Genomic DNA, 19,693 nt, shown 5'->3' with positions numbered 1-19,693 from the left:
GGCTAAGTGTGTGAGCTAAGGCAGTACTCGGGATGGTGAGGAAGGAGTGGAATTGATGGTTTGCACAGGGTTAAAGAGGAGACATTCCAGGATGGCCCAGCCACAGTGCCTGCACCTCTGTGAGATGAGCCAGATGTCGTTTTTGGCATGGAGACCACTCCAGGGGTTAATGGCAGTGTTTAAGCAAAACCTCAGTGGAGTGTAAGCAGCTTCAAGATAAGGCCCTGGAGACTGCGTTTGCTGAGCTGACACAGGGGGTTCCATTCAGCCAGCTTTCTGGAGGCCCGAGGGGCATTCCTTACACTGGTCCAGGCTGGCCTTGCCTTCTTCAGTGGGGCTAGTGCTAACCCATCACTTCAACACTAATTATTCTAGAATGTCTTGTGTATTCCTCAACATCACTCTGCATGGGTAGTCACATCAACAAGTAGCAGTGGTGGGAGGTTCCTATCTGACAGACCAGTCACATACACTCTTCTAAAATCTCACAACAGTCCTACAAAGAGAACCCAGACACAGTGAGAAGACCATCGAAGGTCCTCACCAAGAACCAAATCTGCTGGCACCTTGATGTTGCACTTCCCAGCCCCTAGAACTACGAGAAGTAAACATCTGCTGTTTAAGCCACCTAGTCCATGATATGTTGTTACGTAGTACAGGCGAAGACAGCTAGATAGAGAAGATAGTTGTATTAAGAAAGTGTTACACCTTAACACAAAAAGGATATATACAGTAAGATTTATTATAGCACTATTTGTAACACGGGAAAATTTAAATAATCCATATTTCAATCTTGGGGAAAATAAATAAATTATCATATAGCCAGCCTATAGACAACAAGGTGTGTCTGGGTGCGTTCTAATGTGTTCACTTTTGCTCAGTTATGCTCAGACATCGCTTGTATCTCTAAAACAAATGAGAGCAGCCAATAGCACTAATATGAAAAAATTGTCCAATATACCCTCTTAAGTGAGAAAAGCTAGTAGTAGTATATTATGTGTACAACAATACAATTTCTGTAATAAAATGTTCTACAAATTAGATATTTTCCCATATATAAATACATATGTATACACATACACACATATGAATAAACATGCATTTATGAACGTATAGGCTTAGGAAAAGTCTGGGAAAACACATAATAGCTAGATAACAAGACACTCAGTGAGAAACGGTGTAAGATCAGCAAAGAGAAGTTTTGCTTTATCTGTATTGGTTTGATTTTTAACACTGAGAATTTATTACTATGTCATTAAAAACATTATGATGCATTGGGACTAGGATTGCAGTTTGAAAAGAAGAAAAACAAAGGAAAAAGGCATACATAAATCAAGAGGGTTTTTTTCTCTCTAACTCAGATATTTTATTTATTTCCTTGGAGGTAGGAGATTTGCCAGGAGGAAACCAAGCAATTCTTTGTTGCCTTTGCCCTACAACAGCCACTACAAAAGCGCAGTGAGTTTCCCGGGTACACGGTGTGTCTGGGTGCGTCCAAGTATGTTCACTTATGCTCATTCATGCTGAGACATTGCTTTTTGCCCATAAAAGGAGGAATTACAACACCAGACCTGGATTGTTCTCGTTCCCAAACAGCCACAAATGTCAACACAGGCTGTCAATCTCTTGTCTCTCCTCTCTGCACAAACCCTTCCAGGCACCCAGGCCAATAGCAGAAAACAGATGGTGGCAGGCACTGTTTTGACAACACTGGAAATGCCTGTGATTAGGAGTTAGGGTAGCGTAAAAATAATTAATATGCTCCGCAAAGAGCAGGGGGGTGCACCTCCAGGAGAGATAATTGGATGGGCATCCCTGCACACGCTCTCGCCAGGACTCACCCAAGCAACCCCTAGCTGTTTCCTGAGACATGTCCATCAAGGCAAGGGTGGGTGGATCTTGGAGGATGGGGGAAGTACAGGAGGACATCCTAACAAGTGCAACATTCCCCCTTCCACTGTAAGCGAATCTTCAACCGGGCTATAAAATAGATCTTGATACCTTTTTAAATCAACAGGCAAATGTTTTCTGAAATTAACAGCATTCCATGGGTTGTTGCAGTAGATAATACAATTGCTGCTTCCTAATTTTTAAGACAAAAATCTATCCTGCTCATCACATATAAATTAAGATTCTTTTGAGTGGGACCAGAGTTATGATGCAGGGAGTTAAGCTTACAATGCCAGCACCCCACATAAGACTGCTGGTTCAAGTTCTGGCTGCTCCACTTCCACTAGAGCTTCCTGCTAATTCACCTGGGAAGGCAGTAGAAGACGGCTCAAGTACTTGGGCCCTTACACTCACATGAGAGCCCTGGATTGAGTTCCTGGCTCCTGGCTTTGACCTGGCCTAGACCTGGCTGTTGAGGTCATTGGGGGGTGAACCAATCAATGGAAGATCTTTATCTCTCTCTCTCTCCCTCTCTGTCACTCTATCTTTCAAATAAGTAAATAAATCTTTTTAAGAAATACTTTAAATACTTTTTGAGTAGCTTTTATAATTTTCATTTATTTATTTTCATTTTAGTTGAAACAGGGAGAAAAAGACAAGCAGAGAAAGATCCTTCATCCATTGTTTCACTCCCCAAATTCTTGTAACAGTTGGGGTTGGTCCAGGTCAAAGTCAAGAGCTCACAACTGACTGTAGGTTTCCCATGTGTGTAGAAGGGACCCAAGTATTTAAGCCATCATCTTCTGGCTCTGAGAATGCACATGGTTGGAAACTAGAATTGACACAGAGCCAGGACTCAAACCCAGGTGCTTGCATGGAGGATATAGAGGATGCAGGTGTCCCGAGAGGTGTCTTCACGGCTGTACCACACATCTGCCCTATCTGTGACTGTAATGACATGCCCACCTGTTTACCAAGAGCTTGGTTGCCTTTTTTCCTATACATATGCCCTCAGTTGTGAGTAGGCCGGGGGTTGGGCCACCACCTAGTCTTGTGACGGTATTCAAAATCAGAAGAGTCGACTCAGTTCCTTATTGGCTGAGTGATCTTTCACAGGCACTTAACCTCCCTGGACATCTGTATTTCAGGGATCTGGATTAAAGGAGTGGTCTTCAAGCTGTGGGCAGATGCTACAGCGGAGTCTAGATCATGGAGCTCTGGACGCCACCTCCACTTTGGAACTTTAACCAGAGCGTCTCGGCTTTGATCTGTTTGATACTGCGCTTTTTGGAGACAAACTTTAAAAAGAAGACAATTATTCAACACATTTACTAAGTTCTTACCGTGGGTGTAACCAGCAGTGTTTAGGGCCTGGAGACAAGGCAGCAATGGAGGAAGACACCATCTCTCCAGAGCTCACACTTGACCAGTCCACTAGACCAGACAATTGCGGGCTCCCTCCCAGATCCAGCATGTGTGCCCTGACGTGTGCCCAGAGAACTCTCTGCTCCTAGAGTTGACTGCCCAGTGGTAACTGCCCAAGGACAGACGGAACACATGAGGTCTTCAGCCCCGTGTGCTTTGGAATTGAATTAAGAAAATTTACATTTTGACTCTACCAGTGATTTAAGCTAATTAACCACTTTGTGCCTCAGTTTCTTTAGCTTTAAAATGGAAGTTACAACCTACCTATATGATTTTGGTAAGGACACAAATACATAATGTATGCAAGGCTATTGGGCCATGCTGCAAATTCTATAAGCTATATTAAGTATTAGCAGCTATTATAATGTGCTTTCTTACCTTATATTGAGATAAAATGTTCTTGGAAAGGCCCTATACAATGGTCCAATTAGGAATAGAATTCAGTTTTAAGTAACATTACACCAGACCTCCAAGGACCTATTTGATTAGTTCCAGCCATAATATGGCCCCCAGTTGAACCCAAGATCAAACTCAATTAATGTTTCATGTGTACCTTTCATTACACTTTCTATATAGTAGGCAATCAATAAGTATTTATTGAATCAGTGAACCTATTTCTTTAATGATGTTTAAGGCCTTGTGGATAACTCTAGGCTTTTATTAGTACAATCACTACCCAGATGCACTTTTTTTTCTAAATTTTATTTTTAATTATAAGGTATTTCAAACATAAAGAGAAACATTCCACAGATATATATGTATTCATTACTGAGATTATACAAATGCTGCCCCAACCTCATTGCCTAATTAGCTTCAGATGTAAAATAATAAAATTACTTAGCGATAACCAAGACTGCATCTCCGTTGCCGCCTCTTTTCTAGGATACTCCTTACCTAGATGTAGATGGTTATCATTTCCTTATATGTACTCATGACCATAAACTGCCCACTCTGCTGTTTTGTGTGTATTCGTTGTTCAAGAGTAAGTATTAGGCTCTTGCCTTTTTCTGGTGATCATAGGCAGGGCTGTAATAATGGCCATACAAGCCACTGTACATCTCCTGGTGGGAAGGTGAGAGATGACGGGCATGGCTTCAGTTTTATCAGATGCTTCCATGTTTCTTTCCACAATGGTGATTCCAACCTATGTTCTCCCCACAGTGCATAAAGTGTTCCTAGTTCCTACATCCTGGCTGACTCCTGCTGTTGTTTTCTGTTCGCTGTTTGCTAGTGAGCTGGAACATCTGTATGTGTTTACCAAACATTTGCATGCCTCTTCTGTAAGCTATTACTATTCCTTTCCACAGGATCCATTTTCTTTTTCCTTTTTAATTTATCTTTATATAGAGTGCATGTATCTTCCATTTTTGTTTTTGATATAATTTTTATAGAATTTTTCACTTTAATAAAATTTCAATTTATGAGTATTTTTGTGTAGTTTATTTTTATGTCCTATATAAGAAAATTTAATTTTTTAATTTTTTAAAATTTAAAATTTTAAAAATTTTAATTTTTTAAAAATATTTTATTTATTTATTTGAGAGGTGGATTTACAGTGAGAGGGAGAGAAGGAGAGAAAGATCTTCCATCCCCTGGTTCACTCCCCAGATGGCCGCAGCCAGGAGCTTCTTCCGGGTCTCCCACGTGGGTGCAGGGGCCCAAGCACTTGGGCCATCCTCCACTGCTTTCCCAGGCCATAGCAGAGAGCTGGAACAGAAAAGGAGGAGCCAGGACTAGAACCGGCACCCATATAGGATGCTGGTGCTGCAGGGGGAGGATTAGCCCACTGCGCCGCAGCTCCAGCCCCTCTCCTCAAAGTGTTAAACTTTGTTTTTTCACATTTAGATCTTACTATATCGAGAATTTTGTGTGTGGAATAAGATAGGGATCTAATTTATCTTTTTCCATTCTGCTCACTCTCTCTTTTTGCACTTTTAGTGTCTGTTCTTTCCCTGTGGTTTGGGTTTCTTTATGACCTTCATCATCACCAGATTAGTAAAAGTAATGAAATTAGTAAGGCCGGCGCCGCGGCTCACTAGGCTAATCCTCCGCCTAGTGGCGCCGGCACACCGGGTTCTAGTCCCGGTCAGGGCGCCGGATTCTGTCCCGGTTGCCCCTCTTCCAGGCCAGCTCTCTGCTGTGGCCTGGGAGTGCAGTGGAGGATGGCCCAAGTGCTTGGGCCCTGCACCCCATGGGAGACCAGGAGAAGCACCTGGCTCCTGCCATCGGATCATTGCGGTGCACCGGCCGTAACGTGCCGGCCGCGGCGGCCATTGGAGGGTGAACCAACGGCAAAGGAAGACCTTTCTGTCTGTCTCTCTCTCTCACTGTCCACTCTGCCAGTCAAAAAAAAAAAAAATAGTAACAACATTATTATGTTATTTGAAGTTCTTGGGTTCTAGTCTCACTGTTTTGTGCCTAATGTTGTCTCTTGGAGAATTCATCTTCAGCAAGACTTTATTTGTGGGCCTAGGCAGGCTTAGTTGAAAATGTTTTCCTTTTACTTCTCTAGGGACCCCTGGTGTACTATATGCCCAACACTAATTTTTTTTTTTAAGATTTATTTATTTACTTGAAAGTCAGAGTTACACAGAGAGAGAAGGACAGGCAAAGAGAGAGATTTTCCATCCACTGGTTCACTCCCCAATTGGCCACAATGGCCGGAGCTGCACCGATTCAAATCCAGGAGCCAGGAGCTTCCTCTGGGTCCCCCACTTGGGTCCAGGGGCCCATCCTCTACTGCTCTCCCAGGCCAAACAGGGAGCAACATTGGAAGTGGAGCAGCTGGGACACGAACCAGTGCCCATTTGGGATGCCGGCACTGCAAGCAGCAGCTTTACCTGCTACTCACAGCGCCAGCCCCCCCAACACCAATCTTTAACATAATTTCTCAACCTGAGTTTTGAAGACTATGTGGGTATAGGAACGGTCAACCTGAAACTCATGAAGTGGAGGCTTGTGAACGCAAATTCTCAGCCACATGTCAGTGCCTATCGAGGGTTTGGGGAGCGATGGCCCAGCATTCCTGTGCTGATGGATGACTTTCTCCCCTGTGCAATCCTTCACTGAGATACAGCACTCTGGAGTTCCACGTTACGGAGAGATCTCAGGTTCAATTTTCTTTGACCATAACTAAGTCCTCTGCCATGTGAGCACCAACATTCAAGCTCCAAGATCGCTGTCAACCAAAGCTCTTCCTGTCACCTCCCTCCACCTCAAGCCAAAGAACCACAAAAGCTCCCATACTTTCTGGCCTGGTTTGCAATTCCATTCATGTGCCCTGTACTTACAGGTTTCCCTGGGTTGCTTTCTCGTAAGTGTTGTGATACATTTAAAAGAATGCTTGTTATGATTTGCAGTTCTCGGTGTTTGCAATGGTAAGGGAGAAGGACTGGGTTTAGTTCATTTAAAGGATGCCAGAACCATTTATGGATTCAGTCTACCTTTCATGTGTGTGTGTGTTGAGGGGGTATATGTGTGTATGTGCATGTGCCTGTTGTGTTGCGGGGTGGGGGTGAGCTATAAAGTCAAATCCCCCTACTTTAAATCTAGAACCCCACAGTGTGCTGGAAGTATCACCATTTTCAAACACATTCAATACCTGCTTCATGTCCTGAGGGAGTCTGGGGCAAGTGGAGGCGTGGCTACTTTGTAGGCTTGTGGCAGACCGGAAATGAGGTAGGAGGTTTGTCGCCGAGCACCTTTAACTCCCTCCTGCTCTGTTTTGGTGGGAACATCCAGGAGATAATTGTATCCATTCCTGCTTCCCATCCTCCCATGAAAGTCTGAGTTAATTTACAGAAAACGTTTCTTGGAATTAAACCAGTGAGAACATCCAGGCTGAGGCCAAAGTTGGTTGGCACCATGATCTTGGGCCATGTGTGCAGTCATAAGCTTGAAACTGACCATGGCTGACTCTGGCTTTCAGCCCTCAATTTTCTCTCCCAGCTATCCTATCACAGAGAAAAAAAGAAAAAGAAATGAATTCTAAGCACTGGAGACCGATTTCCTCAACCGCTAGTCGTTCTGTATTTTTATTTATTAAGATTGCTCAGAAACACTTCCCTTCGATCTGTTGGGCTCTGATCAGTTGGGAAAAACAGGCTGCCCCTTTCTACATGCTTACCAATTCCCAAATACTAAAGTCGGAATTACTAAGGGTTTGCAGCAGTCTCTGAGTGGGTGAAGCTGACCTGAAAGACCCCGTGAGACGGCCGCGCTGTGCATTCTTGGTTCACACTGACTCGCCTTGTCAGGAGTGGAACTGTGCCCCGCTGGCCTCTGCACCTAACGGTCTCATTGGCCTCACTAAGTCGGTTGTTGCGGAGTCACATGTGGGGAATCTTGAGAAACAGGCCTCTTCCTCCTCCCTGGTCCTGCTTTCTGCCTCCATATCCTACACGTGAGCCTCTCCCAGGTCCTCAGAACCTACTAGGGGTCAAGTCCTTGCCATTTTTCTATTTGCACAGAATGGACAAGGACAGTATGGATCTTTCAGTGAATTATTAGTGAACAACAGAGAGGGGGAAGCTGCCATTTTCTGGGGTGCAATCGTTTTTTCATAATCAGGGCTCTCGGTGCACTGTTGTATGGACCACTTCGGAACAGTCCCGTGTCCTGTTAAACGCTATGGGCTTCTGAGATGCTCCTCTCCTACCAGCCTCCCTGGAGGCAGCAGGCACCTTGCTGTCTCTCCTTCCTTCTTGAAAACCCAGATCATAAGAAGTCACCTCCTTTTTGCTGAAAACACATTCACTCTTAGTGACCACAAGAGGCAGCAGGAGTATCCATTTTCTAGACTGGTGTTGCCACACTGCAGGTCACCCAGCCATCAGCCTCCATGAGGCTACTGTCATTTCACAAAAGGGAAAACAGGCCTAGAGATGCTGGGAGTCAGCTGACCTTCCCTCGGGCTTGGGATGATCAAGTACCTCAGTGCTCTGCTGGCCAGGTCCTTGGCAAAGGGGAGAGAGTCAGTCAAGTGGGTCTGCCTTGGGAATACCAATTATCTTAATTTGAACAACAGGAAAAAAAAAAAAAACCAACGTGGTTATGTTGATGTGAATGGAGAAAGCTGTTTTTTTCAGAATAACCTTTGAAATATCTGCTATGACTGCCAAAAAAGAAAAGTGACTAATTAAAATAATGTATTTCAGAAGAAGTGACCATGAGAATTTCTTTGGAATTGAACATGTTGCCAGGTGGTCATTTGCATTTGAAGACCAAAGAAGAAAATCAAGAGGCACAAGGAGAGGAGCCAAGTAGCTTATGGGGTCACTTAAGGAAAGGCAAAATAAACAACTCCAAAAATGCCTTACTCGGCAATCCAGTGCGTTCACAGGTACAACACTGAAATCAGGTTCTGTAACGCAGGCTAATTAGATGGCTCTTGACGTTTTTGACAAAGATGAAACCATAAAATATTTTAATAGAGTTGTGGCAGTTGCACTTCTTGATTTTTTTAAAAGCTCTATTGTTGTTTTTATAATTGACTACTAAGCATCTTTTTTTTTTCTTCCTTTTCAATTGGCCTTTGTTCAAAAGGTTTGTTCAACACTGCCTTCAGTGTAACTGTGGTAATAAAGAGGACAGGCTTGGAGGGAAGGAGCTCATCTAATAGAACAGCAGTGTTGGAGGCAGTGGGGAAGGGTTTCAAGCACCAAAGGCCTTCCTGTTAACTCTCGCAAAGGTATCCCAGCACTGACCCCTGACTATGCGGCAGGCTACCTTGTCTTTGCCTATCAGCCCAATTGCCGTGGCTATATGAAGAATAAGAACAAGCCTGCCATGGTTTGGACATGGTTTGTCCCCAAGGGTTCACATACTGAAAGCTTGGTCCCTAGTATAACAGTGTTGAGAGGTGAAGGACTCCGTAAGAGGTGGGACCTAGTGCAAGGTCAAGGTTATGTTACAGGGGTATTGCCCTCAGAGAGGATAAATGCAATCTCAGTAGATTCCAATTAGTTCCTGAAAGAGTGGGTTGGTGTGAAAAGAACAGGATTGGCCCTTCCCCAGCCTCTGGCTTCCCATGTCACCAGAGACGTCTCCCTCTTGCAGTTATTCTAGCCATGGTACCATCCACCATGTTGCGGTGCAGCTGAGGGGGCCCTGACCAGAGGCCAAACAGATGGGCTTGCCCAGTTTTGAATTTTCAGCCTCCCAAACTGCGGACTAAGTAAACCTCTGTTCTTTGTAAAATACCCAGCTTTGGGTATTTTATTATAGTAACAGAAAATGGACTAACACGGTGCCCTAAGTGATTCTGAGAAGGAAAACCATTTCTTCTGCCACCCATACCCTTGCCTGCACATGTGCCTTCAGGTGCAGCTACCTTTGTCTGTCTGGTTTGCTAGCACTCCTTCACCAGCTTTCGCACACAGGGGACACATGGTCTTGTCTCCCCCCAAACCAGGTAGTCCTGGTCCTGAGGCCTTTTTTGATCAGATAAAGTTCAAAAAGGGTAAATAAGGAAATAATGAGTGAGGTGAGAGAGTTTGCCAAGGGCTTATGATTTAAATCACCTACTGCAATGCTTCTGTAGCAAATGGGGACTGGTAGGTATGGACTCCTTTTTCACTCACTCTGATGACTGATGTGCCCTATTCTACTCTAAATTAAATGGGGTTGTGGCCTTAGAATGACAGACAGCAAAGTGACAGCTGCCCTTTCAGACCCTGGCCTTTAAGTGTTTTCTGGGAGGTCAGGGGAGCGAATTAGGGAAAGAGAGCCTTGTTATTGTACTGACGTCAAGCAAGGGGAGAGGGAGGTGCAAGATGCTCAGGGAACTTTAAGGGTGGGGGTGCCTGTCAAAGCAGGGCTGAGAAGAACAGAGCTGAGCTTTCATGGTTCTAAAGGGCCCCAGTTTCTCAGAAGGTGCCCTTTATGACTGTTTCATTGGGACGGGGTGGGGGTTACTGCTTTGGGCACTGGATGGGAGCAGGTGCGTCTTTTCATACAAAGGGCATCTGGTGGGCATTCTGAAGGGATGAGAATGAGTGCTCCTGAGCCTTCACCACCTCGGATTACTTCACCAATCCTCCGTGGCCTTAGCACCTTCCAGCACTTGACCATGCCTGTCCATCTCAAATGCTTACCTTCTGGCCTGGAAGCACTCTGGTGGTGACGACTTGCCCCTTCTCTCATAGCTCTAGAATCTGCCTTGCAACCACAGAATCAGAGAATCGCACAACTGGAAGATGCTCAGCACCTTTTGGTCTTAAGAAAATTTCACAAATAAGGAAACAAGGTTCAAAGCCGGCGCCACGGCTCACTAGGCTAATTCTCCAACTAGCAGCGCCAGCACACCAGGTTGTAGTCCCAGTCGGGGCGCCGGATTCTGTCCCGGTTGCCCCTCTTCCAGGCTAGCTCTCTGCTGTGGCCAGGGAGTGCAGTGGAGGATGGCCCAAGTGCTTGGGTCCTGCACCCCATGGGAGACCAGGAGAAGTACCTGGCTCCTGCCATCGGATCAGCGCGGTGCGCTGGCCGCGGCAGCCATTGGAGGGTGAACCAACGGCAAAGGAAGACCTTTCTCTCTGTCTCTCTCTCTCACTGTCCACTCTGCCTTTCAAAAAAAGAAAAAAAAAAAAAAGGAAACAAGGTTCAGAGAGGTAAAGTAACTTTCTCAAGCCCACCAAACTGGTTCCTGGAAGAGCCAGCTTCAAAACTGTTTGGCCTCAGTCTTACCTTGAGTTCCCTACCCTCTCTTCCCTAGGGATAGATGGTGTGCTCCTTGTAGGAGAAATCTTTAGGGAAAAGGGTAGGTTCCTGTCCCCCTTTTTAGTTTCTCATCCCTACTACTATTCTGCTTCCCTACAATGCCCCAAGTCATTTCCAACCTATTTGAGAAGGTCTGTTGACTTCCAAAATTTATATAGCAAAGGATCCCCAAATCCCTAGGCTATTGAAAAGTCCTGAGCACAAAAAAGAAAAGAAAAGCCAAGTTCCTAGAGACTCAGCACTCCAGGTAGTAAAGTCCCATCTCTGCAATGCAATGTAACTGCAAAATACCCTCTGTGAATGGAAAGTAGGGAGACATTATAGGTCTCCTCCTCTTCCTACTTTTTTTTTTTTTTTTAAGAAATAATTCCATCTCTTTCCTGGTTCTCTCCAGACTAAACTAAACTAAATTTAAGCACACTTCCAGACACCGTGGACCTGTAAATGTACTGCAAGGAAGATGTCCAGGTTTCCCCAGTCTTCACGGGGGAGGCCAGAGTCCAAAGACTCTTAGAGAGGCATCTTAGCATTGGGGTGGGATGGTGTGTCTTGCTCAAAGTTCTGGTTCTCATCATGCTTTTCTCAACATTTATTTATAAAATGTGAGGATTTTATGTGTTTTCAGCTTTAAAAAATGCATTAATGGCCTTGGGGGCTTTGGGCAGTGTTGTTTATGTTCCTTTAGAAGGAAGATCTCTGAAAGATAGGATTTCTCTAATTAGAACCAGAGGCCAGGCTGGGAAGGACTGGCTGTAGGGCTTGTGCTGGGGGTGGGGGACGGTCCAGCATCTCTCCAGGGAGCTTCCATCCTCTCCCTCTCCATTCTGTCTGAGAAAGGAGAGGAAATGGGGGATTATTTATCAACTTGCCTGTGAAGAGGTACAAAGGGGTGTGGAATGAAATTACTGATCAACTCCATTAGGCAGTCATGGTGGGTAAAAAAAAAAACGAAATACCTCAATCTCCAACAATCAGGGCATTTTGGTTCACAAAGAGGCTGACCAGCTGCCAACTGAAGAGTCCTATAACTTACACAAATAATTAAATTATATATATATATATATATTTTAACAAACTGTCCTTACCCATGCCAAGCAATTTCCCACTGCTTCCCAGTGAGTGCCCCCCTGGGGGCTTTCTTCTGTCCTCCTGGCTGTCCCCTGCTGTGCTGTGCTTGTTGCTAACCCAGCCTTCTCTCATGCTTCCTCCTCCCGACTGGGGTGAGCACTCCCTTTTCACTCTCCCTTTGCCTTTGGGCCAGCCATGCCCGCTTCAGCTCAAACCCTGCTTCCACAGTCCCATCAGGTGTTCTCCGAGCTCACCCAGTCGCAGCCCTGTAGACAGCTACTGTCGGCTGCTTTTACTCAGGAAATGCTTCCCTCTATTTTACCGATGATGACATCTCTTTCTCCTTTGGGATAACTGTGCAGTGCCCATTCTGTGGGGTTTTCTGATGGACACTCCAAGAAGCCCCATTTATAACACTCACTACACCTCTCTGTGGCTTCCTCAATGGAGTGAATGTTGCTGCTGCAGCCAGACCGCACCCACAGGTTTCCCCTCCTTGTCTGCCTTGTGACTTAGTAGGAACTCAAGGAATGTTTAACTAGAGAATCAGTGAAAGAGCTCAGAACTTCCTGACCAGGCAAAGATGGAAAACTCACTGTCCTGGTCATTCAGGCAAAACTCCACTTTGGCATGCGTAAGTTACCGCTGCACTCATCCACATATCTCGGAGTTTTTTCTTCTCTGATTTTCAGTTTGGTTCCAATGCTTTGGTCAAAACAAGGCCTTGAGACCTGAACCCTTTGTAGAGTGGTCTGCCTCTTGGAAGCAGCCAGGGTTCAGTCATGGGGTTGAGCTTCTGAGAGAAACAAAAGGAGATGCCAGGAAGTTAGAGCTGTAGAGGAGAAGGAAGGGTCAGAGCGGAGCAACTGGGGGCAGGGACCATCTTGCCATCGGAGAGCGGAGCAGAATCTTCTCCCAGCTCGAGGTGTGGACCTGAGCCTCCGAGAGTCACTGGGAAGCCACTGTCCAGCGCCCTCTCAGTTGGCTGCCCTTTGTTTACATTTTTTGCATGATTGTGTATTTCCAACTTGGGGACTGGAACGCAAAGGGCTTCTCTTTTCTCCCTTGACCCCCTGAGGAGCTATTTGAAAGAGCTATGAATAGCAGAGTGGGGCCTCTCTGTCCTGACCCGCCCCTACTTGATTTCCACACTACAGTGCCCAATCAGTCTGAATCCTTGCACACCCTCCAGGGTGGTGTCCTAATTCTCCATAAACTTTTTTAAGAAAGCACTGGGGCAAGTGGCTGATATACAGGTTACAGCATCTCTCGGGATGTCCACACCCCATATATTGGAGTGTCTGAGTTCAAGTCTCAGGCCTGTTCCTGATTCCGGCTCCTTGCTACTGGGCACCCTGGGAGGCAGAAGGTGATGGCCCAAGAGTTGGACTCCCAGCATCTGCATTCATTCATTAAGTGAGTATGGATGAAGGAATTCCAATTGATTCCAAAGCAAATTCTCTCTGTCTTAGAACAGCAGAATACCCTATTTTAAAGATAAACAGGATATTCGAAAAGCAGTCATTTGTTGAGATAAATGCAGGGTGTGAATGGAATAAGATTGGCTAACAGTGGATTTTGAAGAGTACAATGGCATTCACTGTATTCTATCCTTCAACAGAAAAAGCAAAAATGTAACTTTAAGGATTTACAAAGGCAACGATGATAAAAATAAAAATTGAAAATTGAATTTAGTTCCACATAAAATTTCCATACTGGTGAATAAGTTCTTGCAATGTGCAAAACGCAAGCTTTAGAGTTTTGAAGAAGCACTGGAGAATGCAAGCAAATTCTCCACGTGTTGTCATTTATTTCATAGCTCTTGGAACACAAATGCTGGAGAGGAAGCATGGTCATTCAAAAATCTATCCATTGATTAAAATGTGGTGACTGGGAACACAAGGCTGTGCGGAGAATATCATGTGGCAAAACAATGGAGGAAGCCACCACCCTTTCCATTTGTTTGGGTGAGGAGGAAGTATGGGAGTCCACAGGTCTGGTTTAGAATTTGACCAAGACGTAGGAGGCCATTGAGGAAAATCTACTTACAAAATTAAAAAAAAAAACAAAAACACACACACAACAAGATTTATTTATTTGGAAGTCAGAGTTAGAGAGAGAGAGAGAGAGAGAGAGAGAGACCTGGTGGGTCTCTGCCACCCATATGTGAGACGCGGTTGGAATTCCTGGCTTGTGGCTTTGCCTGACCAACTCCAGCTGTTGTGAAGTGAACCAGTATATGGAAGATCTCTCTGTGTCTATCTCTATTCCTCTTCCTTGTCTCTCTGCTTTTTAAGTAAGTAGAAGATAAATGAATTTTTAAAAATTAACTTCCAACACATGAATTTAAGAAAATACCGTGAGGACAGGCTATGTCATGCGTGATGATGTCAGGATTCCACGAATTAAATCTGATGATTCAATCAGCCTTCTGGGTCTGCACCCAACACAAATAAATAAAACCAATGTAGAATCTTAAATGTCCCCGTTAATTCTAAGGATGGCGTAAAAAGTAAATCTTTGATGGCGACTTCATTGAATGCTCTCTTTTTCCTCTCTAGTTGTTTGCTTCCTCACTGGTAGTAGTTTGAAGGTGAAGCAACTAATAAAGAGAGCGTTACCACTGTGGGCAAGCAGAGCTTACTCTGCCTGGGAACTCTGAGAACTCTGAAGAGCAGGCTGGCAGCTACACAGTTGTCACTGAGGGCTGCTGGTGGAGGCGGGCATCAGTCCGATAGTTCTCTTTTGCCCTGGGATAGAAGGGGCTCCAGTCATCAGAGGAAGCTTTCCAGCAAAGATTTGAAAGCTGGCGGTTGCAAGTGGGCAGCAGGCACTGTGATAGTAAGGCCCAAAGAGGCCATGAGAGGAGCCCCAACAGTGAGTACTACAGGCTAACTGATGGTTTTGCTAGGACTGCTCAAGTCATAGGCATTGAACCAATAGGCTTGGAATGAGCGAATAAATAAATTAGGGACCTGAAAGTTCCCTAAGAAAGAAAAATATTACATCCAATTGCGCCACTATCATTAAAATCCAAACACAACCCTGTGTTCCTGTCCATGTTCCTGGTGGACCTGTGTGGGAATTTCTCAAACATATATTCAAAAAGCAAACACCCAGCCTCAGAGATGGGTACCGGGGGTCCTGGCAGTGGGTTAATTCTGCAGAGATGGAGCAGGAGGAGCAACAGAACCAAAGCAGCCTTGTCCTCTGCAAGCTGCACCTGGACATGGGCCAAAGGTGCCAAACTTGTCATTCCAGTTGGGGCACTAGTTCCCACTGGACCTCAGGCAGGTCAGTTCACGCCAGTCAGCAAAGTGAAGGGACTACTAGCAGTTTCCTCCTGAAATGCAGTAAGAAATAAAGTTTGTAAAAACACTTTGAAAGCCAGGCTCCTGTCAAAGTCTGCAGAGAGAGAGGCTCTCAGAAACACAGGCCATCGGCTTAGCAGGGACACAAAGGTCAGCACATCCCAGCCTGTGCACTGAGCTAATTAAGCCCTCGGCAGCTCTCACCACTGGCAAAATTCAGATTTGCATCTTTCCCAGTAAGGTCTGCAAAGCAGAGATGACTATGGAGGAGTCCGAATTTCTGCTGAGAAATTAAAAGCAATACCCTGGCCGGCACCGCGGCTCAATAGGCTAATCCTCCGCCTGCGGTGCTGGCACCCTGGGTTCTAGTCCCGGTCGGGGTGCCGGATTCTGTCCCGGTTGCCCCTCTTCCAGGCCAGCTCTCTGCTGTGGCCGGGGAGTGCAGTGGAGGATGGCCCAAGTGCTTGGGCCCTGCACCCCATGGGAGACCAGGAGAAGTACCTGGCTCCTGCCATTGGATCAGCGCGGTACGCCAGCCGCGGCAGCCATTGGAGGGTGAACCAACAACAAAGGAAGACCTTTCTCTCTGTCTCTCTCTCTCACTGTCTACTCTGACTGTCAAAAAAAAAAAAAAAAAAAAAAAGAAAAAGAAAAAAGAAAAAAAAAGCAATACCCTTTGATTCTGCGAGAGAGTATCTGGGCACGTGCATGTGAGAAATGTAATGGGCGCTGGCAGCTGTCACCGCAAGATACTCTTCTAGAATTTTGCCCACCCTTGACATAGATCCTGAGCGTAGGCAGCCTTGTGTTTGCTCATGAAAACACTATGCTCTATTTTTTTTTTTTTTTTTTTTTTTTGACAGGCAGAGTGGACAGTGAGAGAGAGAGAGACAGAGAGAAAGGTCTTCCTTTGCCGTTGGTTCACCCTCCAATGGCTGCCGCTGCCGGAGCGCTGCGGCCGGCACACCGCGCTGATCCGATGGCAGGAGTCAGGCGCTCTTCCTGGTCTCCCATGGGGTGCAGGGCTCAAGCACTTGGGCCATCCTCCACTGCACTCCCTGGTCACAGCAGAGAGCTGGCCTGGAAGAGGGGCAACCGGGACAGAGTCCAGTGCCCCGACCGGGACTAGAACCCGGGGTGATGGCGCCGCAAGGTGGAGGATTAGCCTAGTGAGCCACAGCGCCGGCCTAATACTATGCTCTAATAAAGCATTGTGCCAGCTGCACTCGCCTCACCAGAGGCATCAGTCTCTTTGAGCTTATAGAAGAGCTCAGGGCTTTCTGGAAAGCGTGTATTTCTATTTTTCTTGTTCTACAACCCCACGGCCTCGCCGTGTTATTTTGTCTGCTCCAGAAATTTTTAATGGACTTCTTGAAACTTTGCCATCCCATTTTTACTTTTCTTTTGAATTTTCACTATGAGATTCTGGGATTCCTCGAGCGATTGTGCCTGGAAGGACAGACTTGCCGGCCTTTCTTCTCCCGCTGAAAACTGTATCTTCCTTTCACCTTTGCAGGTGGAGAGCTGGGCCAGAGCTATTCTCCAGAGAGGGGGAATTTAAATCATTTAAATACTCTTTGTCTTGACAGTGGTAGGATTTGTCTTTTTCTTTTTTCCAGGGATAAAACAGAATCCAAAGACATTCGGACTTTATTCAAATCATTTGCCAAGGGAGACTTATTTATTGTGGTTGCTGTAGTGCATCTGCCAAGGAAGATTTATGATGGTTGCTCTCGTTCTGCAGTGCTGAGCGGAGTGCTTTAACGTTAGTACGCCTGTGGGTCTAGTCCTTCCGTGAGCTCCCGGAGGAAACTCATCAAGTCTAAAAATACCCATGAGAGTGCTTTGTAACACTAGGTGACCTCACAGTAAGATTGGATTTGCACAGCATCGAAATGAGAGCAGCTGTCCTTTGGTTGTACCGTAGGTTCGTGAGTTTTAGTGGAAGATAGCTCATTTGTGTAAACTTACATCTCCAGCTTCCGTATTTAAAAAGATCCTTCTTCTAACTGCCTAGTGGTAAAGCAGACATGTCCCCTGGGTACAACCCCCGAGTCCAACTCCTGACTCCAGCTCCCTGCTGATGTAGACCTTGGGAGGCAGCAGTGACAACTCAACTAACCAGGTTCCCGCTTCCCAGGTAGGAGACTTGGATTACATTCCTGACTCCCAGTTCAGGCCCCCAGCCCAGCCCTGGCTGTCGCAGGCATTTGGGAAGTGAAAAAGTGCATGGGCATTCTTTCTCTGTCTCTGCCTCCCAAACTAGTTAATTAATTAATGAAAAGATACTTCTTATTGGCAGAGCAGCAAAATCAATTTTATTTAGTCAACACACATATTTTAGGAAATCACTATGTGTCAAATGAAGACCTTTAACATAGAATGGAAAATCTATTAAAGGAGTGAATAAAAATGATAGCACTGAAAACTATAATAATAGAAATGAAGAAGTCATTCAACATGTTTAATTCTAAAATTAGACACAAAGAAGAAAAGATCAAGGAATTTGAAGACAGGTCCATAGGAATTATTCAAATTTAACTGCAAGAGAAAATAATTTTTAAACAATTCCACTGAACAGAATGTTCTAGATGTATGAACACTATCAAATGGTCTAACATACATGTGATTGGTTTCAAAGAAAGATACAAGAGAATGGGGCATAGGAAACATTTGTAGAGATTACGACTAAGATTTGTCCAAAGTTAATGAAAGACATTGGCCAATAAATCAAAGGTCAAAACTCTCCAAGAGTTTTCAATTCCCCAAGAAAAAGTTTCAAGTTCATGGAATAAAATATTGCATATGATTGACTCTTACCAACCTTTACAACATCATTTTCACGCATATTTTCCTCATTTAATTTACTCCAAATTATATTCCTTCAGTTATTCCAAATTTTCATGGCCCATACTTCTGGACGTTCAGATTTTATTTTTTTATTTTTTGACAGGCAGAGTTAGACAGTGAAAGAGAGAGAGACAGAAAGGTCTTCCTTCCGTTGGTTCACCCCCCAAATGGCCGCCACAGATCCGAAGGCAGGAGCCAGGCTCAGATTTTATTTTGTATGCCAACTTCTTAATGAGGGTTCGTCTGACTATGCCTCTAAAGTTGTCAACTCTAGCCCCTATCCTTCCTCACCATTGCTTCCTATTTAATTATGTTAAGTTTCATTTTTTCATAGCATATATCATTATTTGAATTTGTCATAACTGTTTTTCTGACTTCATGATTTAATTTCTTCACTCACTAGACTACAAGGGTACTTTAAAGAATTTGTGTAAAAATGGATGAAAAGCTTAAGTTTATTTTGGCATGAAAAATTTTAAATTCCACACATAGTTCTTTTATAATATGCATTTTTGAAGACCTTAGGAAATACATATGTTTCATTCAATACTATGTGACCTCACTGCTAAGAACAGTGTCTGGCACAAAGAGTGGGAGGCTATTAAGTGTGTGTGTGTGTGTGTGTGTGTGTGTGTGAAATCACTATCGAAATAAAACAGACGCTGAAGACTTCAGGAATTATTGGGCCCCATCAAAATCCCGAGCAGCTCGGTTCGCATTTACTGACATACCTCCCTCTTTCACCTCATCTGCGTTTCATGTTGTAGTCCTCGTGTCTGCGGGATATATGACCACAAGAATTTTCACAATATTTGTATCACAGCCAACACTTCAGATTACGCCACTCACACGGATGCCCGTCAGAATAAACCAGACCAGGGAAGAGCAGGCAGGGACGAGAGGATAACTTCTCTTAGACTTGAAAAATATCTGTGTTCCGGGTATCTAAAATTATCTTCTAGCATTTTTTTCCTGCCAATGTTCATTCAACATTTTGAAACTTTCTAAGTCTTGGGTTACTTCCAAAGGATGTTTTCATAGATAACTAGAGCAATAAAAATCAGGATATTGCAGATTTCTGCTGGGAAAGAGAGAAATACAAAGAAATAGTCTTGCCATAGGCTCAGGACTTAGACATAAAACATTCTTGAAATTCATATATTCTTCACTTCGTATGGGTACCTTACAGTCTTGGTGCCTTGCTTTCTTCCATAGACCAAAATGCCAGCGGCTCATTCCTGCCATTTCTTAGGTCCTGCTTCTCAGGTGGCTTTGGGTTTTAAATCAGTAGCCTGTGCAGTTGGTGTGCGTGATGTAAGTGAGACTAGACTCCCAAGTCCACTATGAGTAGGGAGAGCTGAAGAAGCGGTGTTGACGAAGTGTTTGCTGCAGCTGTCATCTTATGGTTTTTGTTTAAACCTGTCGCTATTTCT

The sequence above is a fragment of the Oryctolagus cuniculus genome, chromosome 14 (assembly GCF_964237555.1).
Source record: "Oryctolagus cuniculus chromosome 14, mOryCun1.1, whole genome shotgun sequence".
Taxonomy (NCBI): Eukaryota; Metazoa; Chordata; class Mammalia; order Lagomorpha; family Leporidae; genus Oryctolagus; species Oryctolagus cuniculus.
This window is presented reverse-complemented; position numbering follows the sequence as displayed.